The sequence below is a fragment of the Ovis aries genome, chromosome X (assembly GCF_016772045.2).
Source record: "Ovis aries strain OAR_USU_Benz2616 breed Rambouillet chromosome X, ARS-UI_Ramb_v3.0, whole genome shotgun sequence".
In the NCBI taxonomy this organism is placed as follows: domain Eukaryota; kingdom Metazoa; phylum Chordata; class Mammalia; order Artiodactyla; family Bovidae; genus Ovis; species Ovis aries.
Genome location: NC_056080.1, coordinates 57,062,198 through 57,086,354, shown reverse-complemented (window position 1 = coordinate 57,086,354; position 24,157 = coordinate 57,062,198). Strand labels below are relative to the sequence as shown.

The window sequence follows — 24,157 nt, the reverse complement described above, 5'->3', positions numbered from 1 at the left end:
TCTTGTCTTGCAGTTCTAGAACCCAGGAGTCCAAAATCAAGATGTCAGCCAGGCCATGCTCTTTTTGAAGGTGGTAGGGAGGGGAGTGTTCCATGTCTGCTCACCTGTGGTGGCCTCAGGTATGTCTTGTCCTATAGAAGCATCACTCCAGTTACATGGTCATCTTTTCCTTGTGTGCCACCGCATGGTCTCTCTTGTGTGTTTTTGTGTCTCTGTGTCTAAACTTCCCTTTTTTATAAGAATGCCAGTCATATTGGTTTAGGGCCCACCTAATGACCTTGTTTTAGCTTGATTACTTCTGGAAAGACCCTATTTCTAATTAAGGTCACATTCAGCTGATGGGGTTTATGTATGGATAAGTGTGAAAAGAAGGCTAAAGTGGCCCTGTTAAGCCAATTCAATGTACACTTGATCCTTGAACAACATGGTTTTGAGTTGTGTTGGTCCACTTATATATGTCTTAAAAAAAATCTATTGAAAAATTCTGAGGATTTACAATTTATTTGAAAAATTTGCAGATGAACCTAGAAATATTTAAAAACTTAAGAAAGTGTAAGGTATGTCCTGAATTCATAAAATATGTGTAGATAATGGTCTCTTTTGCCATTTACTACCATAAAATATACACAAATCTGTTATAAAAAGTTAAAATTTATCAAAACTTAAGCACATGCTTACTATACACGGCACTGTTCACAGTCAAGAGAAACGTAAGCACAAGGAAAAAGTCAGTAATATATTATAACTGCATAAATTTAACTGTAGTCCATACCATACTGCTGTTGTCATTTCATAGCTACCTCCTTTTGTAATTGCGATGAGCTCAAGAGATTCAGGTATCCACTTGAAACACCATGTGATATTAATCATCTCTGTGTGAGCAGTTTGTCTTTCCTAAATTGTGTATTGGAGTAATAAGCCAGTTCCTGTGGCTCTCATGTATTTTTCATCATGCTTAGTGCAATATTGTAAACTTGAATAACACCATGAACCAAACCAAACCACTAGTGATGCTGGAAGTGCTCCCAAGAAGCAAAGAAAAGCTGTGGTGTTACAATAAAACATTGAATTCCTTGATATTTGCTATAGGTTGAGGTCTGCAGCTGTGGTTTCCCACCATTTCAAGACAAATGAATCCATCATAAGGACTATTGCTTTAAAAAAAAAAAAGAAGATTGGTGAAGCTGTCACTGCAGCTACACCAACAGGTGTGGAAACCTGGCACTTTTTGTGAAATACCATATCTCATTCTGAAAATGCAGCTTTAAGGTAGATGCAGGATTGTTCTGAGAAAGGCATACTAAAAAACTCTCATATGATTAAAGCAAAAGCAAAGTCTTTATACAACAACCTAAAGCAAATGGAAAGTGAAGTATCTAAAGCTGGAGAATGTAAGGTCAGCAAAGAATGGTCTGATAATTTTAAGAAAGAGGTTTGGCTTTTAAAATGTCTATTATACAAAGTGAAGTAGTCAGAAAGAAAAACACCAATACAATATATTAGCACATATACATGAAATTTAGAAAGATGGTAATGATGACCCTATATGCAAGACAGCAAAAGAGACACAGATATAAAGAATAGACTTTTGGACTCTGTGGGAGAAGGCGAGGGTGGGAGGATTTGAAAGAATACCATTGAAACATGTGTATTACCATATGTGAAATATATCACCAGTCCAAGTTCAGTGCATGAAACAGGGCATTCAAAACCCGGGCACTGGGACAACCCAGAGATTTGAGATGGGGAGGAAGGTGGGAGGTGGGTTTGGGATGGGGGACACATGTACACCCATGGCTGATTCATGTCAATGTATGGCAAAACCCACCACAATATTGTAAAGTAATTAGCCTCCAATTAAAATAAATAAATAATTTTTTTTTAAAGTGATAGAGCAAGGCTTAAAAACTAACTAAACAAAAAATTGTCAAGATAAGAGGAGAAGCAGCTTGTACCCACCAGGGGGCAGCAGATGAGTTCCAGATACCATGTAGACAATATCACTGAGGAGAGGGGTATCTGCCTGAACAGGTTTCACTGAGGAGAGGGGTATCTGCCTAAACAGGTTTTGAATACAGACAAAAGTACCCTATTCTGCTGGAAAAATGCCAGAAAGGACATTTATCAGTAAGGAAGAAAAGCAAGCACCAGGATTTAAGGCAGGGACGGATAGGCTAACTCTACAGTTTTCTTCAAACACAGTTGAGTTTATATCTATATAGCATCTATAAAGATGCTAACTCCTGAGCCCTGAGTGTGTTAGTTGCTCAGTTGTGTTTGACTCTTTGTGACACTATGGATTGTAGCCCTCCAGGTTCCTCTGTCCTTGGGATTCACCATGCAAGAATACTGGGGTGGGTTGCCACCTCCTTCTCCAGGGGATATTCGGGACCCAGGGATCAAACATGGGTCTCCTGCATTGCAGACAGATTCTTTGCCATCTGAGCCACAAGGCAAGCCTTGAAGGGAAAAGATAAACCAGCTGCTGGTCTTTTGACTGTACAACAAGAAGGCCTGAAGAACCAGAATTCTTTTCCTGGATTGGTTCCACTGATGCTTTGTCCCTGAGGTCAGAAAGTACTTTGCCGGTAAAGGACTGCCTTTTAAAGTTGTTTTGACCTTGGACAATATCCCCTGGCCACTTGGAACCCAAGTGTTCAACCGGGAAGGAGTTAAAGTGATTCAAGTGCCCCCAAACAATATATCTCTAGGTCAGCCTCTAGATCGGGTGGTCATAAGGTCCTTTAAGGTTCATTACACACAGTCCTCTATGGAAAGGATTGTCAACACTATGGAAGAGAACTCCAACAGAGAGGACATCGTTAAAGTTTGAAAGTATTACACTATTGAAGATGACGTTATTATAGAAAAAGCCATGAAAATCATCAAGCCTGAAACAATAAACTTCTGCGGGAGCAAACTCTCCAGATGTTGTGTATGACTTCACAGGATTTATGACAGAGCCCATCAAGGAAAGAGATTGTGGATGCCACACATACCAAAAAAAAAAAAAAAAAAAGGCAGGTGATAAAGGTTTCAAGATACAGATCTGGGAGAAATTCAAGTGCTACTAGACACCACACCAGAGGAATTCACAGAAGACTACTTGATGGAGATGAGAGGGTCCCAACCAGTGCCTGACAAAGAGGAGGAAGAAGAAGCAGAGTTAGAAAACAGACTGACATTAGACAATCTGGCAGAAGTGTTCTGACTCCTCTAGACTACTTTTGACTGCTTTCGTAACAGGGCTTCTTCTATGATGCAGGCACTGAAACTAAAGCAAATGGTGGAAGAAGGGTTGGTACAGTATAGAAATATTTTTGGAAAAATGAAAAAGCAAAAAAGTCAGAGATCATGATGTGTTTCCATAAAGTTACACCATGTGTGCCTGCCTCTCCTGCCTTCCCTTCCACTTCCTTCACCTCTGCTGCCCTGGAGACAGAGACCAACTCCTCCTTTTCCTCCTCCTCCCCGATGTACTCAACACAAAGACGAGCATGGAAATCTTCATGATGATCCACATCCACTTTAGCAGAGAATCATCACTGAGCAACTTCACTTTCACTTTTCACTTTCATGCATTGGAGAAGGAAATGGCAACCCACTCCAGTGTTCTTGCCTGGAGAATCCCAGGGACGGGGAGCCTGGTGGGCTGCCGTCTATGGGGTCGCACAGAGTCAGACATGACTCAAGTGACTTAGCAGCAGCAGCAGCAGCAGCATCGTGACTTATGGTTATGAAACATCTGATGTGTATGTGTTTTGAGTGTCTTCATGTGAAAATCTAATAACTGTATGACAAGACACATTTGGAGATGTTTCTGTGTGATTCTCATCTCCTAAGTATGCATCATGTAGAATATTGTGGGCAAGATGTAGTGCAGTGGACAGCCTATCCTTACATATGCATAAGATGAGTGATATTTAATGTAACATAATTAGTGTGTTAGCTTTCTTACTGTTTCACAACTTTGCTCTCAGAGAATTACATTATTGTATAGTATGCCTCCCTCACTCTCTTGTAAATGGAGAAACTGCATATGAGCTTGTCACCAGAGGTGTTTTTTAAAGTAAAAATGCTCCCAATACTGTATTAAGAATATGACTGTAATACTGTATGCCACAAAATTTTTATAACAATTCATTCATTAGTGTATAGGCTAAGCTACCATGAAGCAATCATATGGATTACACGGGGCTACCATAAAGCAATCTTATTGCTGCTTCTTCATTATCAAGGCATGAATCATAACTGTAAAAAATATGAACTTTTTTACATTATCTTTTCATTTTTGATATCTAGTGTTAATAAAATATAAAACATCGATAGTGTTTTGGATCATATAAAACAATATAGATGTAGGTACTGACAGATAATTCCTCCTGTAAACAGATGACATAAATTACAGTATCAATAAATACAGGACAGTACTGTGAATGTATTTTCTCTTCCTTATGGATTTTTTTTGGATACTGCCTTGTTTCTTTATTCCAGGTTTCTGGAGGGACAGTGATGGCATTCCCTGCCTTGACAGAAGGCAACACCTGATCTTACAAATAAAGACTGTGCTAACTAACACTGCAAATCTAGAGGGACAGAACATCCAGGCACCCACTGTGGCTTCTGGAGGCTTCTCTGTAGCTACCCCAAGACAAGGCTGGAGGAGAGGCACAAGGTGGGAAGAGCCTCTTTCCTGAGCTGTGCGGGTGGCGGCTCCAGTCCCCTTCTGCTCTTTACTGCTTTCCCAAGATGCCGAAACCACTCTCCTGCTGGCGGCCAGGGCACATGGAGGATACCCCCCCGCACCAGACAGTCTCACAGGGGTGGGTTCTCTAGTAGGAGCACTTGATCGCCTTCCCCACCCCCAGTGATGGGAGACCAAGATTTTGTACTACGTTATTCAACAACCTGTTCTACACATCCACCATTTTATCTGGCTGACTCAGTGGATTAATAGTGTATCAATACTTGGAATTGTCTCAGTGTGATGTGGATCCCGGTTTCCAAGCATCTAAAAAACACTACAGACACTTGGGTTGTTCGCTGCACATCTGTGTCCTTGTGCGTAATTTGTGAGGCAGAGATGACCTGCAATTTGAACTCAGAAATTGTGAAAATCAAGCTCCAAAGCAACCAAGCTATTAATAGCTCTTGTTGAGTGGGAAGCGGCTGGCAAGCCCAGACCTTTGTATTTGGCCTGCTACTTGTTTGGAAAATGACTTCTCTTTCTAGTGAGAATGGAAAGTCAGGTGGCCCAAGGAGAAGGCGAATGAGTCACGTGTTCAGAAAGGTATGGTCACCCTTCTTTATTTGGGGGACTGTTACCTCCTGAACTCATCACAAAATATAACTGACTGTTGCTGGCTGTGGCCATCTCAGGGAAGATAAAACTCTTGCTGCATGAAATGAACTTAGGGAGTCTGACACCAAAATCTCTTTTAAAACGTGTAGGGCAGCAAAACCTCCTGCACCACAGCTGTAAGCTGCCTGTGCCTGAGCTTGCACAGTCGCATCTAACTCTTTGTGATTCCATGGACTGTAGCCCACCAGGCTCCTCTGTCCATGGGATTCTCCAGGCGAGAATACTGGAGTGAATTGCCATTCCCTTCTCCAGGGGATCTTTCCAACACAGGGATTGAACCCACATCTCCTATGTCTCTTGCATTGCAGGTGGATTCTTTACCTGAGCCTCCTGGTAAGCACCAACTCCTCTCCCCCAGGTAAATAAACAGCACCAAACCACAAAAGCTACCCAAGGGGCTGGTGGCTTGGGGTCAGAGAGTCAGACTCACAGTAGGGCAGAAGGAGCAGGTGTGAATGTGCTGGAAGGGTTGATTCTCCCACTTTGCCCCCTCAGGGCCTCCAGTTATAACACTGCCCTGGGGTGGGTGTATCTATCCTCCCTGATACATAAGAGGTAGCGGCCGAACCCAACTCTCAGCTTCTTCTTGTGTTTCTCGTAGGGGAGGAAGGTGATGGCTTCAATCCCTCTGCCCCAGGTAAGAGGCAAAATTCTCTGAAACTCAGGCAGATGGGACATGTGGGAGGCGGAGCATCATCCTTTGTGGAGGATGAGTGCGTGAACTCTTACAGAAAGTCAGTTCTCTGAGCACATGGTCCTGAAGCTTCTATCACCAACAGCTCACTGATTCTTGTCCCCTCTCCCTGATGAGGGGAGGGGGCCATGGAGGCCCATGAGCCCTTTCTGGCTTCCAGCCACCGAAGTGTTCCCCGGAGAGGACGGGGACAGGTGTGGGCCCCACCCTTCTCAGGTTCTCTTCTCCAACCCCTGTCAGTGCAGCTGGATGAAAGCCTTCAGCTTTTAGGGAATGAAGCCCTTGTAGGGGATCTTGTTCTTATCCAGGTTGCAGGCCACAAGGCACTGTGGGCTCACATAGTTGAAGGGCTGAATGGTGCTCTTGGTCAGCAGCTTCTCATGTAGCAACTCATAAGCTGTCTTCTTTAAGGCACTCGTGGTGTCCACATGGGCCCCTGCCTCTATCAGGGTGTTCATGATCCCCAGGCAGTTGTTCTGCTTTGTGATGCACACTGGGGTGTTTGTTGTCAAATTCCTGACTGTCTGGGTCAACCCCACAGTCGAGAGCACCTTGACCACCTGGAGGGAGGGGAATCTGCCCACCTAGAAGTGGCCCAAGTTCGTGGTCAGTGGCCACTGTCATGTGCAGGAGTGAAGCCATTCTTGCTGCGAGGGGTGCAGTTGAGCAGATCGTCAGGTGCTTCATGTCCTCCTGGTTGGGCCTGCACTCCACTTTCTCCAGCAGGTAGAGCAGGTGGAGAGTAATGGCCAGGGCTTTGGTGAACTGGGCTAAGTCCCTGGGCTCCTTGGGCCCACTCCACTTCCTAGACCCCTTTGCACAGCACCCACATTAGATCTGCAAAGCTGACTGGCAAGCCCAGACTGCCCTTGGCCAAGCGATTCTGTAGCACTAAGGAAAAGAGTTTATCAAAGAATAGGAAGCTTCTGGAGGTCAGAAGCTTCAAGTTGTTCTGCTGCATGTCCAGGGCATTCTTCCACTAGTGGATATAGCGCTAGAAGCTGTCCAGGTTGGCCCAGTAACACATATAGTAGGAAGTGTCCAGATGGGAGGGACCCAGGACCACTCTCAGATCAACAGTGCCTGCATGCCTATCTCATACTGTTGAGTGATGAGCGCCTCTAATTCCTCAGCAGTGTTCACCTTCCTGGAAGAGTCAGAGGCGAGGACCAGCTGGGGACTCGGGTTTAGGCAGATACGTGCCCCCTGGTGATGTAGCTGCATGGCCCATACCGAGAGTTTCAGGACTTTGAGCAGATCCTGCTTCTTAGCCATGTAGGTGGCTCCCAGCAACTCCAAGGCTGTCAGACGGCTTCCCGACTGGTGCTCAGGGGTTCCTCTGTGGAGGAGCTGCAGCAGCAGGCACCCTGGGGCTGCACACATGCCTGGCTGGTGGAGGGGCCTTTTTGGATCAATCCTGGCTGTGAGTCTTCACCAGCAGGCTGCTCCTGGCTGAGGTCCTCCACAATGCTGGTGTGGTCTGTTACGTGGGCCACCAGCAGCAGGGTCATGCCATAGCTGTCCCATTCCCTGTGGGCCTAGCACCTGAACAGCAGCTTCTGGACACCTGGGCTGCTGGCCTTAGTGCAGTCACACAGGGCCATGTTATGCTCGATGCTGCACAGGTGCACCTGGGTGCCCTGCAGTAATAGGTAGCGGGCGATCTGGCGGTGGCCTGTGTAACAGGAGATCATGAGGCACGTGTGCCCACACTTATTGGCCACCTCCAGGTCCACCTGGTGTTCACTCGCTGAGTAGCACACCACCTCCAGGTGTCTACAGAAGCAGAGCACAGGGGCTTCGAGTAGCTGCACATAGTGCAGCTCACCATGGCCCCACAGTGCAGCAGGCTCTGCACCAGGTCCAGGTGGTCAGTGGCCGAGGTGGCTCAGGGCTGCTATGCTCCCTCGATGGTCTCATCATTGTGAAGTGTACCAAGTTGCCCGCTTCCATGCTGATGCCGCGCTTGTCCACTGGGTACTTGGCCACATCTAGGTGGCTGTAATGGGAGGTAATGACAAGTGGCATCCCCACCTTAACCCCCCACCCCCGTCCTCTGCTCGCCAACTAGCCCATGAGCTCGTCTAGCTCCTCCCGGCTCCAGCCACTAAGCAGCATCTGAAGCACCTGAGACTTGTCACTGTGGACTGTGCTGTATATGGCAGTGTGGTGGTCCACCATCTGGGACTCCACCAAGACATGAGCTGGCTGCCGGAAGGGTTGGGGGGACAGGGGACCGAGGACTAGAGCCCGGAGGGGCAGGCTGCAAATTTCACCATCTCTTCTGCTGCCATCCTAGGTGTGTCTCCTTATGAATTTTCTTAATAACATTTTTTTCTCTGGCTTACTTTAAGAATACAGTATTTAGGGCCTTCCTGGGTGGCTCTCTTCTTTTCACAGCTATTTGTAAGGCCTCCCCAGACAGCCATTGTGCTTTTTTGCATTTCTTTTCCATAGGGATGGTCTTGATCCCTGTCTCCTATACGATGTCACGAACCTCTGTCCATAGTTTATCAGGCACTCTGTCTATCAGATCTAGTCCCTTAAATCTATTTCTCACTTCTACTGTATAATCATAAGGGATTTGACTTAGGTCATACCTAAATGGTCTAGTGGTTTTCCCCACTTTCTTCGATTTAAGTCTGAATTTGGCAATAAGGAGTTCATGATCTGAGCCACAGTCAGCTCTCGGTCTTGTTTTTGCTGACTGTATAGAGCTTCTCCATCTTTGGCTGCAAAGAATATAATCAATCTGATTTCGATGTTGACCATCAGGTGATGTCCATGTGTAGAGTCTTCTCTTGTGTTGTTGGAAGAGAGTGTTTGTTATGACCAGTGGGTTCTCTTGGCAAAACTCTATTAGTCTTTGCCCTGCTTCATTCCGCATTCCAAGGCCAAATTTGCCTTTTACTCCAGGTGTTTCTTTACTTCCTACTTTTGCATTCCAGTCCCCAATAATGAAAAGGACATTTTTTGGGGGCGTTAGTTCTACAAGGTCTTGTAGGTCTTCATAGAACCGTTCATCTTCAGCTTCTTCAGTGTTACTGGTTGGGGCATAGACTTGGATTACAGTGATATTGAATGGTTTGCCTTAGAAACAAACAGATATCATCCTGTCCTTTTAGAGATTGCATCCAAGTACTGCATTTCAGACTCTTTTGTTGACCATGATGGCTACTCCATTTCTTCTGAGGGATTCCTGCCCACAGTAGTAGATATAATGGCCATCTGAGTTAAATTCACCCATTCCAGTCCATTTTAGTTCACTGATTCCAAGAATGTTGATGTTCACTCTTGCCATCTCTTGTTTGACCACTTCCAATTTGCCTTGATTCATGGACCTGACATTCCAGATTCCCATGCAATATTGCTCCTTTTGCATTGGACCTTGTTTCTATCACCAGTCAGATCCACAGCTGGGTATTGTCTCTGCTTTGGCTCCATCCCTTCATTCTTTCTGGAGTTATTTTTCCACTGATCTCCAGTAGCAATATTGGGCACCTACGACCTGGGGAATTCCTCTTTCAGTATCCTATTATTTTGCCTTTTCATACTGTTCATGGGGTTCTCAAGGCAAGAATACTGAAGTGGTTTGCCATTCCTTCTCCAGTGGACCACATTCTGTCAGACCTCTCCACCATGACCCGCCCAACTTGGGTTGTCCCACGGGCATGGCTTAGTTTCATTGAGTTAGACAAGACTGTGGTCCTAGTGTGATTAGATTGACTAGTTTTCTGTGAATATGGTTTCAGTGTGTCTGCCCTCTGATGCCCTATTGCAACACCTACCGTCTTACTTGGGTTCTCTTACCTTGGGCGTGGGGTATCTCCTCACGGCTGCTCCAGCAAATCACAGCCGCTGCTCCTTACCTTGGACGAAGGGTATCTCCTCACTGCTGCCCTTCCTGACCTTCAATGTGGGATAGCTCCTCTAGGCCCTCCTGCGCCAGCGCAGCCAAAACTTCTTGGACGTTTGTTGCTCTTCCCGGCCGCCGCCCCTGGCCTCGGGTGTGGGGTTGCTCCTCCCAGCTGCCGCCCCTGGCCTCGGGCACGGGGTGGCTCCTCCAGACCATCGCCCCTGACCTTGGACGTGGGTTGGCTCCTCTGGGCCGCGCTTAGTCAGCCACTTGCGCTTAGTGTGTGGCTGTCGCAGCCATTTGCGCTTAGTGTGCTGGCCGTCGCAGCCTAGATAGCATATTCAAAAGCAGAGATATTACTTTGCAAAGAAATGTCCATCTAGTCAAGGCTATGGTTTTTCCGGTGGTCATGTATGGATGTGAGAGTTGGACTGTGAAGAAAGCTGAGCACAGAAGAATTGATGCTTTTGAACTGTGGTGTTGGAGAAGACTCTTGAGAGTCCCTGGGACTGCAAGGAGATCCAACCAGTGCATTCTGAAGGAGATCAGCCCTGGGTGTTCTTTGGAAGGACTGATGCCGAAGCTGAAACTTCAATACTTTGGCCACCTCATGCGAAGAGTTGACTCATTGGAAAAGACCCTGATGCTGGGAGGGATTGGGGGCAGGAGGAGAAGGGGACGAAAGAGGATGAGATGGCTGGATGGCATCACCAACTCGATGGACATGAGTTTGAGTGAACTCTGGGAGTTGGTGATGGACAGGGAGGCCTGGCGTGCTGTGATTCATGGTGTTGCAAAGAGTAGGACACGACTGAGTGACTGAACTGAACTGAACTGACTGGTGACTCAATGGTAAAGAATCTGCCTGGCAATTCAGGGGTGACTGGTTCCATCCCTGATCTGAGAATATCCCACGTGTTTTGGAGCAAATAAACCCACGTGTGCCACAACTATTGAGGCAGTGTTCTAGAGCCTCAGAGCTTCAGTGACTGAGCCCACATACCCTAGAAGCTGTGATCCACAACGGAAGCCACCACAATGAGAAGGGTGTGGCTTGCCACTAGAGAGTAGACCCTGCACATGGCAACTAGAGAATACCCCCATGCAGCAACAAAGACTTAGCACAGCACCCCCAACACAAAACAAATACAATTTTTTTTTTAAAGAATATAGTATATAAGGCATGAGTGGGTGTGCATTGTCAGTTGTGTCTGACTCTTTGTGGTCCCATGGAGTGTAGCCCACCAGGCTCCTCTGTCCATGGGATTTCCCAGGCAAGAATACTGGAGTGGGTTGCCATTTCCTCCTCCAGGGGATCTTCCCCACCCAAGGATCAAACCCACGTATCTTGTTCGTCTCCTACCCTGGCAGTCGGATTCTTTACCACTATTGCCCAGGTAACAGATATAACATACAAAATATGTGTTAATCAACTGTTTATGTTAACCGTAAGGCTGCCAGTCAACAATAGACTATCAGTAGTTAAGTTTTGGAAGAGTCTAAAGTTATACTTGGATTCTGGACTCAGAGGGGTGTTGGTGCCCCTAACCCCTACATTGTTCAAGGGTCAACAGAACTGTCATTGTTGCTTCCACGACCTAATACTTCCCTGGGACAGTGTTTTGTGTGCTTGTTCTAGGAATGCTGGATAAAGACCAAAGGGAATTCTCTGACTGAGGGACTGCTGCGTGCAGAGAGACAACAGCAGAGTGTGGAATTCACTCCCTAACCCATCTCCCTATCCTCTCCCAGGTGTCTGAAGGGAAACAGCAGAGACTCCCTCTGGACAAAGAGAAGTCACGGCCTTGACTAAGACTAAAATGTGGCAGGTAGATTACGACAGTAAAGCATCAGTATAATGGCCCAGTATGGCCAGTGGAAAAAACTAGCAAGGGGTGTAGGTTCACTGTGGATTTCCGGCAATGGAATGTGTGTCGCTCCGGTGGCCCTGGCCATTCGAGACTGTGGCTGTAAATGAACGCACAGCACAGACTGATGGCACTGGGAGTGCTGTGTCACTGCCTAGGCCTTCTTTTCTGTCCCACTGGACTTGAAGACACTCCTCTATGGGTCTCTTGTGCCCCTACACATCTTGCTGAGTATGACAGGAAAGCAAGGCCCCAAGTGCTCTTTCCCTGGCATTTCTCAGGTTTGTGCCTACAGCAAATGACTCCAAGGCTGGTTTCCAGGCTGCTCTTAGGCAGCAGGTTGCCCATGCTCAGGGTCCTTTCCTGTAAGGCAACTCAGTGCACATGCAGGCATTTGTCAAGGATGATCTGCGACACCTCTGTGGGAACTCAGGCTTAGGAAACTCACAGCCTTTTAAAACTCACAGCCATTTTTTTAAAACATGGAATCTTCTCTGTTGCTATAAGAGAAAGAGACCTTTTCCTCCTTCCCTTTTCTTAGAATATTTCCTGGAGAAAACTGGTATTTGTAAACCCTTCCTCTGCCCCTTGGATACATATGTAAATCTTATAAGGGTAAATAAGCCTTCTGTCAGCAAAACAACCCAGAGTAATTTTCTTTGGGACTAGGAGCCATCTCCTTGAAATATAAACACCAAAGAAGATGGTGACCTATCACCCTGGGAGCTTAGCCTCAGGGCCTGGCTCTAAGCTGGAACTCAGTTCAGTCCCTCAGTCCTGTCTGACTGCTCATAACCCCATGGGTTGCAGCATGCCAGGCTTCCCTGTCCATCTCCCACTCCCGGGGCTTGCTCAAGCTCATGTCCATTGAGTCAGTGATGCCATCCAACCATCTCATCCTCTGTTGTCCCCTTCTCCTACAGCCTTCAATCTTTCCAAGCATCAGGGTCTTTTCTAATGAGTCAGTTATTCGCATCAGGTGGCCAAAGTATTGGAGCTTCAGCTGCAGCTTCAGTCCTTCCAATGAATGTTCAGGATTCATTTCCTTTAGGATTGACTAGTTGGATCTCCTGGCAGTTCAAGGGACTCTCAAGAGTCTTCTCCAACACCAAAGTTCAAAAGCATTCATTCTCTGCCCTTCGGCTCTCTTTATGGTCCAACTCTCACATCCATACGTGACTCCTGGAAAAACCATAGCTTTGACTAGATGGACCCTTGTGGGCAAAGTAATGTCTCTGATATTTAATATGTTCTCTTGGATTGTCATAGCTTTTCTTCCAAGGAGCAAGCATCTTTGAATTTTGTGGCTGCAGTCACCATCTTCAGTGATTTTGGATCCTAAGAAAATAAAATCATTCACTGTTCTCATTGTTTCTCCATCTATTTGCCATGAACTGATAGGACCAGATGCCATAATCTTCATTTTTCGAATGTTGAATTTTAAGCAGCTTTTTCACTCTCCTTTCCCACTTTCATCAAGAGTCTCTTTAGTTTTTCTTTGATTTCTGCCAAAAGGGTAGTGTAATTTCCACATCTGAAGTTACTGATACTTCTCCCGACAATCTTGATTCCAGCTTATGCTTCTTCCAGCCCAGCGTTTCTCACGATGTACTCTGCATATAAGCTAAATGTGCAGGGTGACAATATACAGCCTTGACATACGCCTTTTCCTATTTGGAACCAGTCTGTTGTTCCATGTCCAGTTCTAACTGTTGCTTCTTGACCTGCATGTAGGTTTCTCAAGAGGCAGATCAGGTGGCCTGGTATTCCCATATCTTTCAGAATTTTCCACAGTTTATTGTGATCCACAGAGTCAAAGGCTTTGGCGTATTCAATAAAGCAGAAATAGATGATTTTCTGGAACTCTCTTGCTTTTTCAATGATCCAGCAGATGTTGGCAATTTGATCTCTGGTTCCTCTGCCTTTTCTTAAACCATCTTGAACATCCAGAAGTTCATGGTTCACATATAGCTGAAGCCTGGTTTGGAGAATTTTTAGCATTACTTTACTAGTATGTGAGATGAGTGCAATTGTGCGTTGTTCGAGCATTCTTTGGCATTGCCTTTCTTTGGGATTGGAATGAAAGCTGACCTCTTCCATTCCTGTGGCCACTACTGAGTTTTCCAAATGTGCTGGCATATCGAGTGCAGCACTTTCACAGCATCATATTTCAGGATTTGAATTAGCTCAGCTGGAATCCATCACCTCCACTAGCTTTGTTCGTAGTGATGCTGTCTAAGGCCCACTTGACTTCACATTCCAGGATGTCTGGCTCTAGGTGAGTGATCACACCATCGTGATTATCTTGGTCATGAAGCTCTTTTTTTAAATAGTTCTTCTGTGTATTCTTGCCACCTCTTCTTAATATCTTCTGCTTCTGTTAGGTCCATACGATTTCTGTTCTTTATCAACTCCATCTTTGCATGAAATGTTCCCTTGGTATCTCTAATTTTCTTGACGAGATCTCTAGTCTTTCCCATTCTGCTGTTTTCCTCTATGTTTGCATTAATCACTAAAGAAGGCTTTCTTATCTCTCCTTGCTATTGTTTGGAACTCTGCATTCAGATGCTTACATCTTTCCTTTTCTCCTTTGCTTTTCACTTCTCTTCTTTTCACAGCTATTTGTAAGGCCTCCCCAGACAGCCATTTTGCTCTTTGCATTTCTTTTCCATGGGGATGGTCTTGATCCCTGTCTCCTGTACAACGTCACGAACCTCTGTCCATAGTTCATCAGGCACTCTATCAGATCTAGTCCCTTAAATCTATTTCTCACTTCCTCTATATTACCATAAGGGATTTGATTTAGGTCATACCTGAATAGTCTAGTGGTTTTCCCCACTTTCTTCAATTTAAGTCTGAATATGGCAGTAAGGAGTTCATGATCTGAGCCACAGTCAGCTCCCGGTCTTGTTTTTGCTGACTGTATAGAGCTTCTCCATCTTTGGCTGCAAAGAATATAATCAATCTGATTTCGGTGTTGACCAGCTGGTGATGTCCGTGTGTAGAGTCTTCTCTTGTGTTGTTGGAAGAGAGTGTTTGTTATGACCAGTGGGTTCTCTTGGCAAAACTCTATTAGCCTTTGCCTTGCTTCATTCCATACTCCAAGGCTACATTTGCCTGTTACTCCAGGTGTTTCTGGACTTCCTACTTTTGCATTCCAGGACCTATAATGAAAAGGACATCTTTCTGGGGTGTTAGTTCTAAAAGGTCTTGTAGGTCTTCATAGAACTGTTCAACTTCAGCTTCTTCAGTGCTACTGGTTGGGGCATAGGTTTGGATTATCGTGATATTGAATGGTTTGCCTTGGAAATGAACAGAGATCATTCTGTCGTTTTTGAGACTGCATCCAAGTACTGCATTTTGGACTCTTTGTTGACCATGATGGCTACTCCATTTCTTCTGAGGGATTCCTGCCCGCAGTAGTAGATATAATGGTCATCTGATTTAAATTCACCCATTCAAGTCCATTTTAGTTTGCTGATTCTTAGAATGTTGACGTTCACTCTTGCCATCTCTTGTTTGACCACTTCCAACTTGCCTTGATTCTTGGACCTGACATTCCAGGTTCCTATGCAATATTGCTCTTTACAGCATCGGGCCTTGCTTTGATCACCAGTCACATCCACAACTGGGTATTGTTTTTGCGTTGGCTCCATCCTTCATTGTTTCTGGAGTTATTTCTCCACTGATCTCCAGTATCATATTGGGCACCTACCGACCCAGGGAGTTCCCCTTTCAGTATCCTATCATTTTGCCTCTTCATACTGTTCATGGGGTTCTCAAGGTAAGAATACTGAAGTGGTTCGCCATTCCCTTCTCCAGTGGACCACAATCTGTCAGGCCTCTCCACCATGACCCTCCTGTCTTGGGGGCCACACACGGCATGGCTTAGTTTCATTGAGTTAGACAAGGCTGTGGTCCGTGTGATCAGATTGGTTACAACTACTTTTTAAGGGAAGAACCCCTCCTCTGGACAACATGTGAAGGGAGCCAAGTTAAGTGGGAAAACTGTATGTCATTATTACATTATGCCAAGACACTGAAAGCTGGACTGGAGAAAGAGACTCCTGAGAATGCAGACCCTGCAGGAACAAGGGCATCAGGAAAGCCCAGGATGAAACCCTCAGCTAGGGAATAATAGGCAAAAGTCTCAAAGTCAACTGATTGGGGGAATCCTGGAGGTGGAAACTGGTGAACCACAAGTTTCAATAACTTGCCCGGAGGCTAATCTATGCTTGCCTTTTCTGGTAAATATTCATACTGCAGAAGACTCTTGAGAGCCCCTTGGTCTACAAGGAGATCAGACCAGTGAATCCTGAAGGAACTCATCCCTGAATATTCATTGGAAGGACTGGTGATGAAGCTGAAGCTTCAGAGGCATGATGTGGACAGGATCAGGGGCAGGGTGGGCAAGATCAAGGGCAGGATGTGGGTGGGCTCAGAGGCAAAACTGGGTGAATTTGGGGCAGGGTTTGTATGAGGCACCACCAGAGAAGCCCACTTGGGTGGGATTTGGAGAAAGTGTGGCCTGAGTTCAGGGTGAAACCAGCCTCCTCTTCATCTTTAGCACCTCACTTTCAATCTCTCCCCAGAGCCACAAGGCTCTTCTGTGATGTTTACAACCCATAGAGTAAGAGGTACTGTAAGCAACTCCCGCCCCGAGCACTCAATGGACCCCAAGGTGAGACTTTTTCTTCTCTATCTCATGAGCTTTCAGTCCCACCCCCCCTTCTCCCTACCTGACCACCTCCTTTGTCTGGTTCTCCGTGCTTGAATTGCCTCCTATTCCTTCTTCCCTCTGCCTGACTGCTTTCATACCTACTGACCAATCTCAGTGGGTCCCCTCCTCTCTTTCTGACCTTCCCTACACTCCCCCACCTTATTACTCAGTCATCTTCTAGTCTCACTTTTCTGTGTGGCTGCTGTTTATTGATAAGCTCCTTGCCTGACCACACCCCCCAACACTTCTCTTTCTGCCTGTCTCTCTCCTTCTGCCTGTCTAGCCTCCATTCCTCTGCTCCTCAGTATAACCATCCCCTGTTCCTCCTGTCTTCTTGCTTGCCCATCTGCTTTCTTCTCCCAGCCCCTGCCTGACATTCCACCCCAACCATCCCTGCAAGGAAACCCTCAGTTCCTCTCTTTTGAATTTCTGACTTCCCTTCATTTCTTTTTTATTCTTCCTGCCTCACTTCCCCAGTCACCTTCTCCCTGCTTCTCATCTCCAAAATCCCTCCTTCTTTGTTTGATCAGCCCTCATCCCTCCACACTCCTGACCCCATTCCTCACCTCCTTTATGTTTTACCAACCTCCATTCATCTACTGTGGTCCAGCTAGTAAAGAATCCACCCGCAATGCAAGAGACCTGGGTTCAATCCCTGGTTTGGGAAGATCCCTTGGAGAAGGGAAAGGCTACTTATTCCACTATTCTGGCCTAGAAAATTCCGTGGGATCGCAAAGTGTTGGACATGACTGGGCGACTGTCACTCACATTCATCTACTTCTCCCTGTCAGACCTCCCCTCCATCCCTCCTCTCCTTCCTGTTTGATCTCTTTCTATTCTTCCATCCATCCTACCCGATCACACTCTTTCCTACATCCCAGCTTAACTTCTTCCTCCATCCTCCATGCTTGATCATACCCTCTTTGCCGCCTTCTTCTTTACCTAGTAATCACTGAATTCCTCTCTTCTTTCCTGCTAGTTCACTTCCCATCCCTCTCCTTCTGCCTGACTGCCCTCCAATCCCCCTCTTTCTCTCATTTTACCTGCCTGATCCCCCTCCATAGCCACCCCCTCCATACCTCATCATCATTCTTTCTGCCCACAGGTTCCAGATGATGAGGTGTGCGGTTGTCCACTAGTGCACAATGTCATTGAGGTCACTGATGATTTCTGTCATCTCCCCAAAGGCCTTTGCAAACTCCACTATTGCTGGGAGAAGCTGAGGCATGCCGAGGCGGACCTAGAGCATGTTCGTGTGGTAGGTTACAAGGCTGAGTGTGGCTGAGGGGCAGCATGGGATCCTAGAAGCCCCTTCTCACACTTACCCTCCACAGTTGCACGAGCTGGTTGAGCAGGAGCACAAGGTGTGCAAAGCCACGATGAATCGGACAGGGCTGCTGACCCTGATGCTCCACCAAGCAGTCCAGCATGATCCACTCAGCACTGACCGACGCTTCAGGGTAGACAGCTGAGCTCTGCTCAACTGAGGTCCTATGCCCAATACTTGGTGCAAGGGAGACACTACGAATTTCTCACACACCTATTCCTCTAACCATGTCTTTCTCAGGGCATCTCAAAGTTTCTCTGTGCTTCTCTGTTCCCCATTGAGTATCCTATCTCTACGCCTCCTTAAGGTGGACTGGTCTTTAAAATTTCCCCACTTCTGTCCTTTCTCTTATCCCCTCTCTCTTTCCTGAATCTGAGCAGGGCCAAAGGATCTGCCCTGTGCTCATCTCCCACTGGCCTGAGTTTTGTTTAGAAACTTGAGATTAGCAAGACATTTTAATATCTCCTGGTGGCCCCTAACCCAGTCTCTGTGCCCACAAACCCAATTCCAAACCTCCAGTGGTGGTGGGGGACAGTGCAGCTTTACTTGGCTGGCAGGCCCATTTGCAGTTGGCTGAGAAGTGCTGCACACTCAGCTCAGTTTGTCCTTTTCTGTCAAGGGAGAGGTGAGGTTACAAAGTGGGTACCAGTGACCCTGAGTCCCCCGTCCCAGGCCATCAGGTCTGTCATTGTCACCTGATTAGTGCACTTTGACCAACTTCTGTATAATTGTTGGCATTCCCCAGGCCAGAGATGCTGGAAAAATGTTGCAATGGAGGGAAAAGGTGATGAGTCCATGTTGGGACACTGAGGAGAGTTCAAGGTTCAATGCAATCGGGCCCTTGCCCCTGCCCATCTTGTCCCACCCCTCACCATACCATGAGGTCCCAGCCCTTCTGTCAGCCTTGGCCCCTGTCAGTGCAGTCCTGGTCTATGCACATCCCCCCCCCCCCCACCTCTGATCTTGTCTTGTTCTCCTGTTCCCGCTACCCTTCTCTGGGTCTACTCTTCCCAGCTGGCTCTGTCTACCTAATGCCTGTAGGGTTGCCAGAGGAGGATTGGGACCTCTGCTATATCTGCCTTTGCAAGGCCCTGCCAGGCCAGTGGAGGTGTGTCCAGTAAGGCTGCCTGTGGGAACTCGTATGACTCAAATGAGAGACTTCAACCACTCTTCCTGTTCTTTTTATATTCACTAGACCCTCAGAGATTTTGTTGTTGTTGTAATTTTCACTACTGTTTTTTTCTGAATGGACTCAGATATTTCACCTTAATATTTCAGGATGTTGCTCTAGACTTACACCTCGTATTCCACCATAACTAGTGTATCAGTTATCTAATGCACTACCTTGGAGAAGGAAATGGCAACCCACTCCAGTCTTCTTGCCTGGAGAATTCCATGGACAGAGGAGCTTGGCAGGTTGCAGTCCATGGAATCACAAGAGTCGGGCATGACTTAGCGACTAAACCACCACCACCACCAATGCCCTACCTATCTGGTGCCATATCTCTTTATTCCCAGTATTGTATTTTTCTTTCTTTAACTTGATCATATTTTCCAGGAGCTAGTCCATATAAATAATTATAAGATTAAATTTTAGTTTTAATTATACTCCCTATGTTTATATTTATTTATGTAAACTTTCATTTTATTAATTGCCGCTTTTTTTGTTTTGTGTTTCATTTTTTATGTTTGCTCCTTTTTGTTCTTTCTTGAATTCCTAACTTTATTAATTTTGTTTTCCAGTCTATTATAGTAGTAAAGGATTTGAAACTATACAATCTTTTCTAATGCAGCTGTATCTGATAAACTGTGGTCTGAAAAGTGCAAGTTCAGAATTGATTTCTCACTCTGATTCTACCTATTGAGGAATGTTTCTTAGTTTCTAACTGGTTAAGCAGTTTTGCTATCTTTCCTTTCTATATTTGTAATTATGCTTTTACTGTGATCAGAGAATATAGCTTGTTGAATCTGAACTCAAAATATTACTCAGGGTTTTCTTTGTGGGCCAGATTACTCAAGTGAGTTTCATAAACGTAAGAAAATATATCTTCTGTTAGGTTCAGATTACTCATTAGGACTTTTCTTTCCAGTTTGAAAGTTTCTGCTTCTTTACTCCAGAGAAGGCAATGGCAACCCACTCCGGTACTCTTGCCTGAAAACTCCCATGAATGGAGGAGCCTAGTAGGCTGCAGTCCATGGGGTCACTACGAGTCAGACTGAGCGACTTCACTTTCACTTTTCACTCTCATGCATTGGAGAAGGAAATGGCAGCCCACTCCAGCGTTCTTGCCTGGAGAAACCCAGGGACAGTGGAGCCTGGTAGGCTGCCGTCTATGGGGTCGCACAGTTGGACACGAGTGAAGCGACTTAGCAGCAGCTTCTTTACTCTGACTTTTGTCTTTTTGTCTGCTCCAGCTGTTATGCTATCAAAAGACAGAATAAATGTTGTAATATTTTAAAACAAGTTTCTCTCTGTAGTTGTGTTTTTGGCAGGTAGAGGTGGAAAAATCCTAAAGTACGTATCTTAGGCTGTTTTGCACAATGCCACTATGTGTTTTGTTTTGCTTGTTTAGTCCTTTTGACCTTGAATTTATTTTCCCGAGTACATCATCACTGCTTCTTTTACTTTGTAGCCACTAACCTGGTGTGTGGGTTTCCCAGGTGACTCAGTGGTAAAGAATCCACCCACAGTGCAGGAGAGATGGGTTTGATCTCTGGGTTGGGAAGATCCCCTGGAGTAGGAAATGGCACTCCAAGCCAGTATTCTTGCCTGAAAAATTCCATGGACAGAGAAGCCTTGGGGCTACAGTCCAGGACGTGCAAAGAGTCAGACACGATTGAGCAACTGAGCGTGCACAACCTTGTGTATCTTTGCCTAAACCTTATTTTTCTCACTGTTTAAGAGATACTTCTTTTCAACTATATATATATATATTGCTCTCATTGCACACTTGTGTCTTCAGATTTAGTCCATTTGAATATGTATAAATATGATAATCTTGTCTTTTGTATTAAAATTTCCTTATTATCAATTTTACTGTTTCCTAAATGCAACTTTTTCTTTTCTTCTTCCTAATACTTTGATGCTTCTCTGCATTTCTGTGCCTCCTCCTTACATCATTAATGCTTTTGATTTTTACTAATGGTACAATTATATATTGTGCCACTTCTAACAGGCATGATTTATGTTTTCTCTATTATTTGATCAGAATACAATTAACTGTTCTTTGTAGAGAAAGATATTTATCACCCATATTTGCCTCAGGAAGCGGAACAGTATTATTTTTGTGTTTTTCTGGAAATATTAAAGCTGCTCTTTGGAAGACTGTATTTTTCTTAGGTTAAGTCCATTCTGCTTCAAGAAAACTTACTTAGTATTTGTATTCAAAGTTCCCAGTTACTTTATTTATCATCATTTAACTCTAGCTATGCTGCTGCTGCTGCTGCTGCTGCTAAGTCGCTTCAGTCGTGTCCGACTCTGTGCGACCCCATAGATGGCAGCCCACCAGGCTCCCCCGTCCCTGGGATTCTCCAGGCAAGAACACTGGAGTGGGTTGCCATTTCCTTCTCCAATGCGTGAAAGGGAAAAGGGCAAGTGAAGTCGCTCAGTCGTGTCCGACTCTTAGCGAACCCTGCAATTGCAAGTGTATGTTTTACCACAAGAGTTATTGCTAACCATTGTTTTGCTCCCTTATTTTGAGGTCTATCTTCTCATTCACTGTTCATTTATCTACAATACTTCCTTTAGTGTTTCATCAAACAGAGTGAACTGGTGGGATAGTCTTCAAATTATTTAATGTCTGAACCTGTTGTTCTTTTGCTCTAAGGAGTGTTTTCTTGGGAGTGGGTATAGGATCTCTGCATTAGAGTCCTCCTTTTTAACTACACTTTTTATTTTTGTATTGGAGTATAGCAGATTAACAATTGGAGAAGGCAATGGCAACCCACTCCAGTACTCTTGCCTGGAAAATCCCATGGGCGGAGGAGCCTGGTAGGCTGCAGTCCATGGGGTCGCTAACAGTCGGACACCACTGAGTGACTTCACTTTCACTTTTCACTTTCATGCATTGGAGAAGGAAATGGCAACCCACTCCAGTGTTCTTGCCTGGAGAATCCCAGGGACGGGGGAGCCTGGTGGGCTGCCGTCTATGGGGTCACACAGAGTTGGACATGACTTAAGTGACTTAGCAGCAGCAGCAGCAGATTAACAATGTTGTGATAGTTTCATGGAAAACAAATGGACTCAGCCATACAAATACATGTATCCAAGAGTCCTTCTTTGTTGATGGCCTACGAGAAGTGGCTTCTAAGATGGCTCCCAATGACCCCAGACTCCTGGTATCCAAGGCTTTGTGTAATTCCTTCCATTTGTGTAACTCACTTCTAAGCAGTAACGTACCTTTAACATTGAGGAGATGCCACCTTCGTGATTAGCTGACAAGAGATTGTGGGTTCTGTCTTGCTAACAGGCTCTCTTCCATGTGGTCTTAGTGAACCAACTTGCCGTGTTGGGGAGGCCTATATAGCAGGGAACTCAGGATTGCCTTTGACAAATAGTATGAAACTGAGGCTGTCAGTCCAACAGCCCAAATGAACTGGATCCTGCAAACAACCATATAAATGAGCTTGGAAGAACATCCTTCCCCAGGTGAGCCTTCGGATGAGGCCCCAAGCCTAGCTGAGACCTTGATTGCAGCCACATGAGAGACCCTGAAACAGAGGGTCAAGCTACGCTGTGCCTAGGATTTTGACCCACATAAACACTGAGATAATCAGTGCATGTTGTTTTAGACAACTAAGTTTATGGGAATGTGGAGACAGACAGATAGGGACTGGGGGCGGGGGATGGTCAGCGATTTTGTGAAAGATACTAGGTGGTTTCTGAAATGAAAACCATACCATCCAGCAGGCAAGTTCAGTGTTTGGCTGCTCCAGGAATCAGTTTTAGAAACCCTGTGGGTCATCAATCGGCAGTCTGGGAAGATGGGTAATTGGAAACCTGCCTGGGATGTGGCACTGCTGTACTTGTGTTGGTTATTACTCAATGTTGTCATAGTCATCACTGTGGATTAATAATATGAGGAGCCTGGCCATTCAAGTGATTAGGGGACTTTGAAGTGTCCTCTGCAAGTCCCTGTAGTCCATCCACGGGTGGATTCTGCTCGTCAGTGATTGATTGGCAGCGAGAGCAATCAGGGGTATAGTGCCAGGGATGTGAGGTGTGCAGAGACCAATTTTTTTGAGTTGGTCAGTCACTGGGGGACTTGGTGCACACCTGGATTCCAGTGTCTAAGAAAGGAGGGAGGATGAGTTTGAGTTTTCACCTCTATCAGAAGAGGGAAATTTAGGCAGATCGCTGTGGATGTGCACTGAAATATGCAGAAGCTCAGTTTATGCCCACAAGATGGCCTCCTCCAGCCCGAGCATTTTGAGGACAATGGATAACAGGAATATTGTTTACTGGGAGCGGACCCGGTATGGGGTTCAGAATCACAGACCGACTTTGAAGTCAGCTGATCTTGGCTTCAGTATTTCCTGGTCTTTTACTTGCTAGCAGTGTGACCTTAGGATAACTGACTTAGCCTCACTGTGCTTCAACAGCTTCTGCTGTCAAATGGTGCTAATGATAATCATTGTCGTGTAGCTGGCAAGGTTACAGTGAAAATTAAATGAGGTACCTGATATTGATCAGCAGGGCCTCAGGGCAGGGCAGGTGTGTCACAGGAGGGGCAGATTCCAGCCTTGTTGCCCCTGAGATGAATCACCATTCCACTGTTGAGCATGAGTACCACCTGGCTGGTGTCCCACGTCCAGAGCCCTGCCTATTTTAGTGAAAAATGTGATGTAGTTGATGGAGGAACAGGGGGATGAAGGGTGAGCCCCATAGCCTGGGAGAGGGGGAGGTCCAGGGAGTCTGCAGGCAGCAGTGTCCAGGTAGGGGTGACCACCAGCCCCAGCCTGGGAGACATTCCCCCCTGATGTCCAGCACTCCCCACTGGCTCTGTGCAAATGCTCAGCTGATCACCACCAGATCTTCCGTTTTCCTGATCCTTGGGGATTTGCTAATTTCCCCTCTACACTGATCTAGGGCAGAAAATTCCCCTCCCTTTTTTGGTTTTTTTTTTTTTTTTTTTTGGAACTTAGAGGATGGCCAGGTAGTAGGGTGAGCACAGTCTCTAGGGCCCTTGTAGTTCTTCCTCCTCTTCTCAAAGATGAATAAAGTGGCCTGAGAAGGTACATGAGTTGGCCAGGTTCCTGGGGTTGTGACAGTAATGGACTGGAGCCAGGTCTCCTGACTGTGTCCTCCACCCTCCCCACACTCCAGCCAAG

General features: G+C 45.9%; 1 protein-coding gene and 1 pseudogene across 1 annotated transcript in view; one reads left to right on the top strand and one right to left on the bottom strand.

The window, feature by feature from the left end:
* The window catches only part of ZNF81 (zinc finger protein 81), a 746,478-nt gene that overhangs the window by 377,741 nt on the left and 344,580 nt on the right, over positions 1 to 24,157 (top strand). The gene's annotated exons all lie outside the window — the stretch shown is intronic.
* On the bottom strand, positions 6,293 to 8,237 carry LOC101115860 (protein fem-1 homolog A-like; annotated as a pseudogene).